Below are 12,487 nucleotides of genomic sequence, written 5' to 3'. Positions count from 1 at the left end.
TTTGAAGGGAAGAAAGTGAGGCCAGAGCAGGGGCAGTAATCTGGGGAGGTAGGGAGGGGGTTAATGACTAGAGATTATGTTGAGGAAGGACAATAGGTTAGGAGAGGTGAGGTACAGGGTGAGACAGAAACCCCAGGAAGCAGGAAGAACTTTAGCCCAGATAATCAAATAGATTGATATAAAGTTAATAAGGGAGGAAGTCAACTCCAATGAAGAGGAACAGCCTGTAGTGAAAAGAGTTACAAATTGAGAGAAAGCAAGGCAATCAGCTACAGCCAGTAGAAACAAGATGATGAACATCGTTGCCCGGAGCTGTGAGCAGAGTTGGCAAGATGCTGAGGGAGGGCCAGGCCTAGCCTCTATTAACCGGTTGGGGACCCCAGTCTAAATGGTACTACTCAAATCTGAAGATGAGGCTATGCCACTCAGAAAGCTGAGGAATGAATGAAGTGACCAGGGATGAGCGGCTTTGGGGCCCACTTGGAGCAATACCTGACGTCACAGCTGTTTGAGGGCTGGCTTTCTTGTGCAGCTGTGAGGGGTTTCCCCCCTGCCTTTTACTTTACTTGGATTCTTCTCTGCTTCAGCCCTACTGCTCTGGTCCCAGCCCCAACCCTCTGTCTTCCCCTGGTAACAATCAGGACTTTCTCGATTTCTCTCCCAGGCTAAATTGGGAGTGTGAAGATGCTTTTCTTCCCAATTTAGCTTTTGTATTAAAGTGAGAATTGGAAATGACTGGAAGACAGCCTTCCATTACTTTGTATGCATCTTCATTTAGGCAGGGGGTGGGCAGAGACAATCCACTCACCGTTCTGTTTCTAGCCCAGAGGCAGAAGGAAAATAACAGGGGCATTTTCCCCATTCACATGGGGCCCTCTGCCCTCACATCGGAAAGTAGCTCTTTAATTTTAAGGTTGGCTTTCCCCCTCCTCTGAATGAAGGGCAATTCAAGAGGCAGCTTGATAAGTACAAAGCACATTGAACTTTGGAGTCACAGAATCTGAGTTCAAATTCCGGAGCTCCCCCTTACTACCTGTTTGACCTTGGGCAAATCATTTAACCTAACTCAGCTTCAGTTTCATCTTTAAAGTGAGGGTGCTGGTGTAGACGATTTCTAGGTTTTCTTGCAACCCTAAATTTATGAAGCTGTGCCTGTTACTTAAAAAAAAAAACCAAAAATAAAAGAGAAGGAATAAGTGTGTGTGTGTGTGTGTGTGTGTGAATAACTATAATGTTTCGCTGTCTGTCCTCAATTTAGCAATTATTTATTAGGCTCATAATGCCAGGCACTGTGCTAGGTTCTGGGGGATAGACATGGAAATGAACCAGTCCCTGCCCTCACAGAGCTTAAGTTCTACTGTTAAGAAACAACATGTATGCAAATAAGAAGGAAAAGAACTGACTAGAGTTAGAGGCTTTGGTCTCATATCCCACCTATGACAATTTCTGCTGGTATGACCTTGGGCAAGTCACTTGAACTGTTAATAATAATAATAATAATAATAATAAAGTATAGTAATAACCAACAGTTACAAATCACTTTAAAGGTTTGCCACACAAGGCTGGAAGAGGTGAAGTGACTTGCTCAGAGTAACAAATCTATTGTCTCTGGCAGAATAGAAACTCTGATTTTCCTGATGTCAAGTCCTGTGAGGATTGAATTGTGAGGATTGCCTCTGAGGTCCCTTCCAACTCATGATCTATGATCCCAAGTAAATAAAACATTTTTGTTTTAGTCAGGACCTGTGATTTCATTGACACAGGGAATACCTGGAAAGGAAACTCCTCTCAATCCAGATGGGCAACTGTTTTGCAATTTATAGCATTAGAGATGTTGCCTGTGATGCTGACAGGTTAATTAACTTACCCAAAGTCACCCACCCAGATTGTGTTAAAAGGTGAGACTTCCTGAATCTGAGGCTCTCTAGCCACTATTTATACTATGCTGTATTTGCTGAGCAAATACAATGTAATTTCGGGGCAGGAAAATCAAGAAGGGTCTCTACCAAGAGGTAACCTTTGGGCTGAGCCTTGATGGGAGCTAGGGATGCCAAGAGGCAGAAGTAAGGAGGAAGAGCATTCCAGGCCTAGGAAGAGGCACAGAAGCAAGAAAAAAAGTGTCATCTACAAGGAACAGAAGGTCGGCTAGTTTGGCTAGAACAGTAAATCAGTCTGGAAAGACAAGCCAGAGTCAGAATGGGAAGAGTTATAAATGCCAGAGGAGGATATATTTTATCCTAGAGGCAATGACAAGCCATTATGGTTTCTTCGGCAGAGGAGAGACAGGGGCCAACTTGAGCGTTAGGAATCTATACATTTGGCAGCTGTCTGGAGGATGGACTGGAAAGAGGAGACAGTGGAGGCAGGGAGTCTGATTAGGAGGCTTATGCAGTAGGTCACAGGAAAGGGGTGGGGTCGAATTGGGGTGGTGGCGGGTGAATAGAGAGAAGGGGATAGGACTGATCTTGGGGGGAACTGATAAGATTTAGCAACTGATTGGCTATAGAGGGATGAGGTAGATGGACCCGGACCACAGTTTCCCCTTTCCCCTAAGGAGCTGGGGACCAAGAATTTGTTAGAGAAAGAAAGGGATTCAAGTAATAATTGATATTTACATAGTACTTTAAAGTTTCCAAAATGCTTTACATACGTTATCTTATAAAGCTTGACAACCCTGGTAGTTTTTTTGAGTGTATGCATACACATACATATGTATGTATAGATGTGTATATTTACATACAATATAAACAGAAAATAAAGTATCAATATTCACTCTTCCCAAACATTGGTTTCCCTAGTTACAAGTATAAGATACATAAGTATGGCTTTCTTTGATGGGAGATTAAAGTTTATTTATTAAGAATATGTAAATCTTGTCAAACTCAACTGAGAACATACTATTTATATAAACATACATACCTATGTACATACATACCCATATACAAACATGTATACCTATATACCCCTACCACTTATACATGTGTGTACATGCGATAAAGCACACATACACCATCACATATATCATATATGTACACTCATGCCATACATGTGACATGTGTTATATATACATACACATGCACACACCTTGCAGTTTCATCAGTGTGGGGAACTCGTCATGTGGAAACCTCCCCTCTGTTGACTGATGCACTTACACCACTTGTAACTTACCAAGTTTTAGAGAGTTGCCTAAGGTACTCGACCTGTGCCCATAGCTTGTGTAGGAGGCAGGACCCAAACCCAAGTCTTCTCGAATCCAAGGCTGGCCCACTCTCCACTACATGCTGATGCCTCTTAGATCAGACAGAACTCAAAGGAGGATATAGCCTCAGAGAGGCCTGGGAGGGTATGACCCATCCACCTTAGGCATTTGGCGAGGAAGGGAAGCTAGCTCTTCAAGTACTTTTAAATCCATTCGTACCCTCTTTGGAAAGCTGGGGCCATAAGGGGATGGACTTGGGAAAAATGGGCTCAGATTGCAGCGACAGAGACAAGGGTTAGATATTAAGAACATCTTGTTTGTGTGACAGGATTCCAAGGAGAGATGTGGTCAGTCTTTTCCCATATAGCTCTTTTCTCTTCCCCGTGTCATGTCTGTCTGGGATACCTTCTAGGCCAGAGTTACGGGATGAGGTCCTAGTTCTAGTGGGAGAAAACAAGGTTGTGGCATAATCTTAGCTCACATGACTGAAGGGAGAAAAGTCAGAGGAGAATCCGTGGGGAAAAGTGGAGAGACACTAGGATGTAATTCCTCACTTTCAGTGGCTTGGGGGTGACGTGTCACTTACTGGGTGGCACTTCCTTTCTCAACGCCTCTCAGGGTCCCTGAATGACAGTGGTGTCTAAAGGAGGCCGGTGTGAAACGAGTCATCCATATTTCAGGCATGGCTCAGATGAGGAGCGTCATTTTGTTGACCCCTGCCCCCATCTGGTGTAATAAATAGGGTAGCCACGGTTGGGAACAGTTTAAGGAGGAACCCTAGCTAGGGGAAGGGAAGGATCGGAGTGGATCGTCAGCTTCCTCGAATCATTCCCAGTGCTTCCCCCTTCGGGGAATCCAAAAATGAGGAATGAGGCAATGTAGAGTAAGAGCCGGCGTTGGAATCAGGTCAGATCTAAGTTTGAATCCCACCACTCTTACTTGCTAGTATGGGTAAGTTTTTATAAGCCTCAGTTTCTTCATCTGCAAAATGGGGATAATAACACCTATAGCACTTACTTCACAGGTCACTGGGAGGCCATCAAATGAGATATAATGCACTTTGTGTTTTTAAAGTGCTATGTCAATGTCAGCAAATAAATAAGAATAGGGAACAGTCCACATGGTTCAAATTTTGACCAGAGTTGGTTCTTGGGGGAGAAGCTCTGGTAAGAAAGAGGACAGTGATGGAGGGACACGGGAGGAAGAGGATCAGGGGCTATAGAATTGCTAGAAAGGAGATAGGCAGGGAGAAAGAGGTACAGAGCCCCTTGGATTATGTGCATTTTAACAATCTAGGAACAATATGCAAAGGAAACACAAAACTTGGGAATTATTTTGAGTTAACAGCCCTGGTACTTTGACTAGAAGGCCTGCAGCTCTGAGTTTGGAGATATCCGGGCTTAACCTGCCTCTATCTTGATCACCAACATCCTTATCTCCTTTGGACTGACTCATGGGGAGGTGTACCACTAAGGCTTAATTAAGTACACTGAGCAGACTTCAATGCCCACCAGTTTACTTACAGGTTCTGAGACTTGGTACATAGTATAAATTACACCACCATTTCTGAAGGCCTGACACAGGATTGGAAGGTGGCACTTATGTACTGCGGCATGTTTCCCTTTCCACCAAAGACGGCTTTCACTGTTGACGATGGCTAGCCACCTTCACGTCTGAGAATCTGCCGCCTTGGGAGTGCCAGAGAATTTCTTTCTTTTTTAAATGTTAACAATAAGGCTAATGTTTATATAGTGCTTTAAGGTTTTCATGGTATAGTGAACAGAGAGCCAGCCAAAGTGACCTGGGTTCCAGTTCTGCCTTTGACACAGACTAGCTATGTGATCATGGGGATGTGATGGAAGCCCTTAGAATTCTAAATCAGAAGTATCAGACATATGGCCTACAATACTCCCAAATGCAGCCAAAATCAGATTAAAAGGTAATTGGGAAATATTTTAACATAATAACTAAAAATTCAATAAAACAAAGCTAATAATACATTTAAAAACTAAGTCAATATGTGGCCCAAAGGGAAACTTATGTAAGGTTTAGTGGTCCTACTTCTCTTTCCTTCCTTTTTAATTTTTTTTCCAATTACAAGCAAAGATAGTTTTCAACATTCATTTTGGTAAAATTTTGAGTTCTGAATTTTTCTCCCTCCTTCTCTCCCCTCCCCTGTTCCCCAAGCAATCTGATATAGGTTATACATGTACAATCATGTTAAACATATTTTCACATTAGTCATGTTGTGAAAGAAGAATCAGAACAATAGGGAAAAACCACAAGAAACAAAAAACAAAACCAAAAAAAGTAAAAATAATATGCTTCAAACTGCATTCAGATTCTCAGTTCTTTCTCTGGATGTAGCTAGCATTTTCCATCATGAGTCTTTTGGAATTGTCTTGAATCATTGTATTGCTGAGAAGAGCTAAGTCTATCGTAGTTAATCATCGCACAGTGTTGCTGTTACTGTGAACAGTGTTCTCCTGGTTCTGCTCACCTCACTCAGCATCAGTTCATGTAAGTCTTTCCAGGTTTTTCTGAAATCTGCTGGCTCATTATTTCTTATGGTACAATAATATTCCACTACATTCATATACCACAACTTGTTCAGCCATTTTCCAGTTGATGGGCATCCCCCTCAGTTTCCAATTCTTGGCCACCACAAAAAGAGCTGCTATAAATATTTGTGTACATATTGGTCCTTTTCCCTTTTTTATGATCTCTTTAGGATACAGACCTAGTAGTGATATTGCTGGATCAAATAGTATGCCCTTTGATTGCCCTTTGGGCATAGTTCTGAATTGCTCTCCAGAATGGTTGGATCAGTTCACAACTCCACCAACAATGCATTAATGTTCCAGTTTTCCCACATCTTCTCTAGCATTTATCATTTTCCTGTTTTGTCATGTTGGCCAATCTGATAGGTGTGAGGTGGTACTTCTGAGTTCTTTTGATTTGTATTTCTCTAATCAATAGTGATTTAGAGCATTTTTTCATATGATTATAGATAGCTTTAATTTCTTCCCCTGAAAACTGCCTGTTCATATCCTTTGACCTTTTATCAACTGGGGAATGACTTATATTCTTTTAAATTTGACTCAGTTCTCTGTATGTTTCAGAAATAAGACCTTTATCAGAAACACTGGCTAGAAAAAATTGTTTCCTAGCTTTCTGCTTTCCTTCTAATCTTGGTTGCATTGGCTTTATTTGTGCAAAACCTTTTTAATTTAATGTAACCAAAATTACCCATTTTGTATTTCATAGTGTTCTCTATCTCTTGTTTGGGCATACATTCTTCCCTTCTCCGTCGATCTGACAGGTAAACTATTCCTTGCTCTGGCAGAGAATTTCTAAGAGCATCTTGGCCATATCTGTTTTTTTGAGCAGACACACGCATATGTATAATTAAAAAAGAAACTGGACCTATGGTCCTATGATTTCATCAATGTACAGAGCACCTGGTGAGGAATTTGCTCTACCAGTGCAAATCCTCATCCTTTCCCAGGAATTCATAGCCACTATGGGTCATAAGGCAAGAGGAGACATGGGGACCAGACTTGCTTCCCCATTACAAATTATAGTGGATAGGGGGCAGCTAGGTGGCACAGTGGATAGAGCACTGGCCCTGAAGTCAGGAGGACCTGAGTTCAAATCCAGCCTCAGACCAAACACTTGACACTTACTAGCTGTGTGACCCTGGTCAAGTCACTTAACCCCAATTGCCTAAACAAAACAAAACAAAACAAAAAAACAAAAACAAATTATAGTGGATAGAGAACTCAGGCAAGAAGACCTGGGTTCAAATTCTGCCTTTGGTACATACTAACTGCGTGACTACATAGCTACTCTAAGACCAGAAGTTACAGAAATAGTGACAATGTACATTTGTAGAGGGGAATTCCTCACTCAGAGCTCCCTAGAAAGAAGCTACAGGTCTGGTCAACATCCTCCTCCCAAAAATTTCTGACATGGGGAATAATCAAGCAAGGGAAATACGTATTGGAGGAGGGCTGCTGGGTTGGGGGGGTAGGGTGGGAACTGGGGATAAGGTAGGAGCTATTCCAAGAGAATAGGGGTGGGGAACCTGGGGCTTCTAGGCCACATGTGGCCCTCTAGGTCCACAAGCGCAGCCCTTATTCAGTCAAAGGCTACACGTGACCCTCTAGGTCCACAAGCGCAGCCCCTAGTCAGTCAAAGGCCACACGTGGCCCTCTAGGTCCACAAGTGCAGCCCTTGGTCAGTCAAAGGCCACACGTGGCCCTCTAGGTCCACAAGTTCGACCCTTATTCAGTCAAAGGGCTGCACTTGAGGACCTAGAAGGCCACATGTGGCCTTGAAACCAACGGCAGGTTCCCCACCCCTGTAGTCCTTAGCATCCTGACAGGGAAGGCTGCTCTTCAGAGGAGCCGTCTTTACTGCCACGTCTTCTTACGAGTCCTGTGCAGGTTGGGGCAAAGGAAGAGGAACCCTTCCAAAGGTTTATACTGAAAAACAAGACTATTCTTTCAGCTTGGGTTGAGAAAGCTTCTGGACACCTTTGGTCTGGACTCCACTGGGGAGAAGCATAAAGGGGGGAAGCAGTGCCACCTAGTGGACTTTTCATGTTAGTACAGGCAGACCTTGCAGGGGAGAATGGGAACGCAAACCTGGGGAGGGAGGGAGAGGAAAGGCAGGAGGTGGTCACTCAGCCGGCAATTATACCTGGCCAGGGTTGGCCTACCCCAGACAAGAAAACACTAGATTGGGTGTGGGGAGGGTGGGGAAGAGCTGTTGTTTCCTTGTCTGAAGTGTCATAGGGATCAGACATGCCTGTTTTGTTTCCCCTGAGGACCAAACCCAAGGGGAGGGGCTTGAACTTCATTCAGCAAGAGATGGATGGGGGTTAGAGACCTTTACATTAGTCAGATGTGACACTGTGTTTCCCTGTGGAGAAGAGGTGCATCTGACCAATGGGGAATGGGGTCTTCCTGCCTGGGGGCCGGGGCCTAACTTGTTTGCACTGTCAAACTCCTTCTCCTAGCCTAGATACAGTTGCTCTTTCCTCCATCTTCTCATTGCTTGCTTCGCAACACCTTAGAACTGTATTGGGGCAATGCAAGGACTCTGGTTCCAGGCAGCAACATTAGAATCAAGCCTAGGTTCTGAGATCCTGCTGACTTTCCTCTGACGTGACAGGCTGGAAATCCCAGTTGAAGACTGTTTGCTCAGTGGTTGGACTTTTACAGGCAAGGAAACAGGCAATCCAGAGCTGAGTGTCAATGGGCACTAATACAGGCTGAGAGGTGAAGGATGGGTCTCAGGCTGGGTGAAGTAGCTCAGATAGGCCATAGCTCTTACCTAATCTTCCGTGGGCCCCTGAGGATGATCTCAGGGTATTCCTGAGCTTGGGATGGGACTGGATTCCTACTGGCTGCCCTTTCACACCCAGCTCTTTCCCCTCACTTCTGCTCCTTTCTCACTTCCTCGCTGCTATCTGTCCAGAGGAGTGAAACAGGATGGAGGGGAGAGGCTGGGTTGTCACACACAATCCTGGGTGGAGGAGGAAAGGAGGAGAGAGGGCAGATTTGGGCCAAGGCCAGGGGCTTCTTTCTAATGTGTTCCAAACAACCCTCATTTATCTTTCTTCTCATTGTACTAATAGCATAGGAGCAAGGCTGTAGTTCTAGAAGCCCTGGGTGTTTCCATGGCAACGGACAGATACGCCCGGTAGCCTAGACTTGCTCATTCTGACGAGAAAAACCCTGGTGCACCTAGATGATTTCATTTCCCATCAACCATCACCCAGTAGCATGGTGCAGACCTTAAAGAGGGAATTAGGTTAGACACAGGAAAGGACTTCCTGGTAATCTTACTTTGGTAGCTATAACACAGGCCAAGGCCTCTCCTTCTTTGGGAACCTTTCAGCAGGGGAATGATATCTGCCCCCCCCCCTTTCTCCTCTGCAATGAGAGAGGAGGTACTCTGGGAATGACCTTCATGAACCTGGTTTAACAAGGAGATTCCCAACACAGTCATCCCAACAAGTTTCTCCTCTCTCCTCTACTGACTCACCCCAAAGGGTTTCCTCCATTCCTTTCTGCATAGCTTGTGTGAGAGACCCCATCTGCCCATTATAAATAACTGAGGAATCTGGGAAAGTCACTCCTGACGCTCTGCAATTAATATGCATGTGATGTTAAGAAGCACAGGTCTGGGTAGAGGGTGATTCAGAGAGGCCTTGTGGAGAATTTTTTGAGTTCTTTTCTGTTTCTGCTCTGTCCTCCAATGCCCTCTGCCTGGTCCTGCTGTGCAGGCATCTGGGGGAAACGGTGCTGCCTCTTAATCCCTGTGATGACAGTGAAAAAGGCCCCGTGCCTCATCTGGGGAGAATATGCCAAGCTATTTGGGTAGGTGGCCCTTTTGGCCCCACTGTCCATCCTGGTTGTTTTCTCCTTGTTTCCTATGTTTCTCAGTCATTGCTCTTATTGTTCAGTTGTTTTAGTTGTGTTCGACTTTTCATTACCTCATTTGAGGTTTTCTTGGCAAAGATACTGGAGCGGTTTGCCATTTCCTTCTCCAGCTTATTTTACAGATAAAGAAACTGAGACAAACAGGGTTAAGTGACTTGCCCAGGGTCACACAGCTGGGAAATGTCTGAGGCCAGATTTGAGTTTAGGAAGATGAGTCTTCCTGACTCCAGGCTTGGCACTCTATCCGCTCACCACCTAGCTGCTCCTTCTCGGTCACTACCCCTCTCCTCTGATCTCATCTTTTCTCAGACATTGACCATCCTCATTCTTTATCCTCTTCAGACCAAAGTCCCAGAACTGGATTTGTTTGTTTCCCTATTTCTAGGTTAATTCTCTCTCTCCTCCCACTGCAATGAGTTTCTTTGCTCCTTCAGATGTATGCTCAAATCCATTTCCCCATGTTCCCTTCCCAGGACAATTCCCTCCTCCAGCTGGGCACCTGCCCTCAGATCCTGACTCCATTCCCCAGTTCTTTTTTCTCTTGCTCTGTCCTCCCCCATCCCTGCTTGGTACCTTTTCCCCGTTGCTCAGGTTTCCTCCTCCTCCCCTCTCTTTTGGGGTTTTCTCTAAAGCACAATTGAGCTAGACGTTGTCTGGACCTGCCCCTGCCCTACCCCTGCCCCCCAGTCCCAGAGTGTCACTGCCCCTTCTCTCTAGGCCCATGGCCTACTCATCTCCCCCCTCTCTTCTGAGCTATTTTCCCCCTGGAGCTCCCACTGCCTCCATCTTGCTCACTGCTTCCCCCCTCAAGTCAGGTGGGCCCTGCTCTTTCTCAGGTGTTTTCCCTCCGCTGGACTTCTTTCCGCCTCTCTCTGGATGTTTGTCCCAAACTGCTTTCTTCCATGTTCTAGGCTAAGGGCTGTTCTCTTCAGATTTCTCCTGTCCTAGGAAGAGGACTTCAGTGCTTCCACCACCTCTCTGGCATCGCCCAAGCTCCCCATCTCCCTCCCCATCAGCCGGGGTAAGGGGAATGAGAGTCCACATCTTCTCAACAACCCTCGTCTCTCAACTCTTCCCCTTCCTCTCTATTTCTTCTCCCTCTCCGGACCTTATTCTTTACCAGTCTCTAGCTCTTTAGGTGTCTCTGGGCTCATTTCTCCTTGGTCTCTTTTTCTCCCCTGTCCATGTCCCAGAGAGGACTCATCCTGGACATGGCCTGATTTTGAATTCCTTCCCCCAGCGGGGCCTCCCGGGGTTGTGATCTTTGTTCTCAGAATTCCAGCTGTAGCCATTTGAGAGCTGTGCTGCCTCAGCATTCCCCGGGCCAGGCTTGCCCTCCCGCCCTCCCCTCAACATTGTCTCCCCACTGGGGGAGCGGAGGGTGCAGGGAGGCCTGAGCCAAAGAACTGCCTCTGGCACTAGTTTGGTCCTGTCCCCGGTGGGGCCCAGGGAAGGTCAGAGGTGCTCTTATCTGTGCCTAGCTGTACGCTCCCGGATGTTAGTGCTCCATCGGAGAGACCGCTGTGATGCCCAGCCTAGACAACCCATTTCAGGGTCTCACTTCTCTTTATTCTTGAATCGTTCTCCCAATATCTAACTTGAATCCCTCCTGCTGCATCTCTAGGCCTCGAGGGAGAAGGGGAGAACAGGTGGATCACCGCTTCCACGTGTCCCAACCACCCTTCAAGGACACATACACCACACCGCCCTTTTGCTTGGCTTCTGCTTGGTCAGTGATACGGGCCAGGAGGCTCAGTTCCTCCTGTTCTTGCTGTATATCAGGGAACACAATCAAACGTGCCCCCCCCCTTAACATCTCTTATCTTCTTGGGGAAGAGCTGACTCTAGTCTCACCTCTCCCTCATTCTTCTGCTGACTTTGGGGAGTAGAGGTGGTTCCCCTCTTCCTTCCTCTGGGTTACACGCCTGAGGAGGCGGTCCAGGCCCAGTACAGGCCAGTCTCGGCTTTTCTCCCCAAGCCTGCCCCCACCTTACTTCCATTCGGGCTGGGGAACAAAGAAACAACAGGGTGCCGAATTTTAATTTATTGGATCACCCCACGGCCAAGGGTCCAAGCTTTCCCTTCCCTCACTTCTCCCAATGCACGGCACACACACCCGCACACACCCACACACACATACGCTCCCTCCCCAACTCACTCTACACGTGGGAAACCTAGGACCGAATTTCTGAAATCCTCCTGGCCTGGGGTCAGGTCAGTATAATCACTGCTGGGGGAGGAGGAAAGACAGGAGCTAACAGGAAGGTGAGGGCAGGGAAGGAATGAAGGGACCGACCCCACAATCCAAGTCCTGTTCCCATCAGTAGCTCCTTCTGTGGAGGAGGGGCCCCTGGGAAATCCTTTCTCTCTGCTCTCTTGTTCCGGTAGGGCCCAGGCAGGAATGGGCTTGCGGAGAGATGGGAGGGGAAGTCAGGACTAGAGCTTGGGGAGTGCCTCCCACCATCCCCCTCCAGTCCTCACGATTCTCCTGAGGCAGACAGGAGCTGGAGCTGGGGGTAGCTGCAGGATGGAGTGTGGAAACAGAGAGCAGGGAAAGGGCTAATGGCCACTAGAATAAGAATTCTTAGAGCCTCTACCTCTATGGCTGACCCCAGCACTGGGAGAAGTAGGGGCAGAGGGGAACAGGGAATATGGGGACATGCACAGAGATGCAAAGACATTGGTCAAGACCGAGACCCAGAGGTAAAGACGCAGACCCAAGGAGCAACACGTGAATGTGTGTAAAGACACAATACAGGTGTCTTCTTCTTCCCAGCCCAGGAGATGAGACTACATAGCTGGGACATGCATGTGTCCTGGCAAAAACACATACTTA

The 12,487-nt window shown here is 46.4% G+C and overlaps 1 long non-coding RNA gene across 1 annotated transcript in view; it reads left to right on the top strand.

The window, feature by feature from the left end:
• Nucleotides 1–12,487, top strand: part of LOC144455963 (uncharacterized) — a 32,495-nt gene that overhangs the window by 5,391 nt on the left and 14,617 nt on the right. The window lies entirely within an intron of this gene.

This window comes from Phascolarctos cinereus, unplaced genomic scaffold (genome assembly GCF_003287225.1).
Source record: "Phascolarctos cinereus isolate Bilbo 61053 unplaced genomic scaffold, phaCin_HiC Scaffold_2;HRSCAF=192, whole genome shotgun sequence".
Taxonomy (NCBI): domain Eukaryota; kingdom Metazoa; phylum Chordata; class Mammalia; order Diprotodontia; family Phascolarctidae; genus Phascolarctos; species Phascolarctos cinereus.
This window is presented reverse-complemented; position numbering and strand designations above follow the sequence as displayed.